Genomic DNA, 3,071 nt, shown 5'->3' with positions numbered 1-3,071 from the left:
AAGCATGACTTGGTTGTTCACTCAAGTGTGGAGAGGCAACGGATGCCTCTCTGGGTTGTGACGAGTCCTTGGGCGAATGGACTCTTATTTTAAAACCAACATCCTTTTGAGAGGATGTTGGAGTATGTTGTGGTTCCCGGGCAGTGCATTCGACAGAGGACGAAAGAATGTCCTCTGCGACGTTGGTTTCGGTTGGGTTCAGCGTGTGCACGCCTTGTTCAATAGAGGTTCCCTCTAGAACAGGGTCCCTAGAAACGTGGGTAGCACTAGGAGGGGGGCTAGGATGTGTTTCTTCGACATCTTTTACTCCCTCTTCAATCTCCAACTCTTCTTCTTCGTCATCTAATATGACCTCTGTCCCCAAATCAGCTACTTCTGTAGGCGCTTTAAACTCTTGTTGAATTTGGAAGATTACTTCTTGTATCTTCTCTGTTGGGGACTCTTCGTGAACCACCTTGCGCAACCTTTTGCGCTTTGGAGCAGCCTCTTCAGGGCTTTCTGGGATTACAGCCTCCGTGACCACAACCTCTCCAGGTTGGGCCTTCTTTGATTTCTTCTTCTTTGGTGTTTGCAGAGGACTGCTTGGTCCCTCTTCTTCCCTTTCTTCTTCTCAGAAGAGTCAACACCCTTCTGAGTCTTCTTTGGTGGGGGACTTGCTACTCTCGGTCTGTCCTCACTCACCTCTCTAGCCTCTGCTGGTTCCTCCCTTCTTCCTTCTACTCTCATTTTTTGCACTTTCTCACCTAGGGGGATACCTATGCATGGAGGGGTTTCAGGGACCGGCTCTGGTCTCCTGTATCCATGTCTGTACTGTTTCCTATCTCCGTGGCTAAGGTATTTGAGCATGGCTTTCGATAGAGGTCTGGGGCTTCTGTACCTTAGCTCATGCTCTGTTGGGTGGAACTCCTTCATTGGATACAATCTGGCATTAGGCTCGGCAGAGGGCAGCTTCTTTGCAATCATTTCACCAAAAGACAAGACCAAAGAACCTCTGTAGGATAAGGTTTGGATGGTTGAGGTCCTCTTTGGCCTTCTTCTGTGCCTTCACTTTTGACTTCTCACCCCTCTGTGTCGTGCACTTCTTCTTGATTAATCCCACCATGTCGTCGAATATGAGCTGTGCGTAATTAAGGGGCAGGTTGAAATATTTTCCATATACAATGGAAAGCATTGTGTGAGAGGCTTGATCATGGCTGTCGACCTTCCCTGTTAGGCAGCAATTCACGATCGAGAACAGAGTGTTCCAAATAGGGGGAAGGCCTTTTCGTTTGAATTCAGTCCTCTTAGCGATTTTTGTCTTGGTAGTGTAGGAATGAAATTCAAGAAATTGAATTAGTTCAGCGTCTGTTGGTGTTGGGGCGAAAGTATCCAAATTGAGAGTTGCCAGGGAAGGTAGGCGGAGGGCTGTTCGCAGGGTATTAACGTTTAGTTCCAAAGGTACAAGGGATTTGTTGATTGGGTGAGAAGCATAACCAACGATGCTCAAACCAGAGTTATCCAGGGTAGTTATGTATGAGCTTAGCAAGAATTGGGTGATATATGTTTCATGTGTAGGTTTGGTGGCTGAAAGGGAATAATATAATGGATGGTTACGGAGAATCTCAATGAGGGGATAGGTGAATTCAGGGAAACCTATTGAAGATGGGGCGAAGAAATAATTATTGGGTTTCTTGACTAGAACTACTTTCTCGTATCGATTTTGAACAAATGATAGAGCGTGAGAAGTTAGGGCTTGGGAATGGGTTACCTCGTTGTCGCTTGAGACATTAACAGATTGAGCGGAGGCTGAAGATAAAGACATAGTTGCAGGTTTTTAGAGAAGCTCGAAATTTGCAGGTTCGTCGDAGAAGAAGGATATTGTAAAGGTTTACATTTTGGGGGGAAAGGGGTATTTATAGTGAGGGATTTGAAAGCGAACCGTTTATTGGGAGAAATAACGTGATGAGTGGCTATAGGGTGTGACGAATAAAAAATATGACACACAATGTTTGGAAGACGCACGATTGATGACGTGCGCCCCCGTTTCTAACACGCGCGTGATTTGCTTTAACCCTTATCCACAGAATCACGTGCACCATATCAATAATAGAGAACTATAAGAGAGTTTTGTCAGAGGCCTAAGGGTAATAGAGCCTCCGTGATATGTGCGGGGTATTCTAGCATGTTACACCTTTATTTTACCTAAACGGTTTGAAAATCCTCAGAGAGATGAGTACTTGCTCAGTTAAAACTCATAGAGCCTCTGATAGAAGCGTCAGAGGTTCTGATGAGTTGACATCTGAGAACAAGATACTTCAAAAGTTTTTGGCACCTTCTGAGGTTTTGATTTTCATTTCACAACTCCCCCTATGATCCAGCTTCCATGGCTCCCCCTCAAACTAAAAACCATTTAAAATCCTAAGAAGAAGTATCGACAGAGAATCCGTTCAAAGAGCCTCTGAGAGCTATCACAGAGGATCTGTGAAAAGACTTATGTGATGAAAAAACATTTTTGCTTCTTCAAAAGGTTTTGTTCTTTCTAAGCACATACTCCCCCTCAAACCTTGCAAGTTTCTGCAAGTTAAACCTATTAACTATGAAATCAAGCGAAGGTTAATCAAGAAATAAAACTATATACAAAAAGATTTTTAAGAGAAGAACTATATACAAAAGGAGATTATTCAAAGAAAAACTTTTATGCTAAAAGAATAAACAATAAGACATCCAACATCTAGAACTCTGGACATGCCATTCCTATTTTCTCAACAAGGAAATTAAACCTTTTTCTCATCAAGGGCTTTTGTAAAAAGGTCAGCCAATTGAAATTCAGATTTTACAAAGTATAATTCGACATTACCTTCTTCTACATGATGTTTTAAGAAGTGGTACCTTATGTCGATATGCTTTGTTTTTGAATGTTGTACAGGATTGGCTGATATAGCAATAGCGCTCTTACAATCACAGAGGATGGGGATCTTGTTGACAGAGTAGCCATAATCACGTAGTTGAGTCTGCATCCACAGAGCTTGTGAGCAACAACTTGCAGCGGCTACATATTCAGCCTCTGCYGTGGAAGTTGATACACAATTCTG

This window comes from Cynara cardunculus, assembly GCF_001531365.2.
Source record: "Cynara cardunculus var. scolymus isolate 2C chromosome LG 17, CcrdV1, whole genome shotgun sequence".
Classification (NCBI taxonomy): domain Eukaryota; kingdom Viridiplantae; phylum Streptophyta; class Magnoliopsida; order Asterales; family Asteraceae; genus Cynara; species Cynara cardunculus.
Note: the sequence above shows the minus strand (reverse complement) of the source record.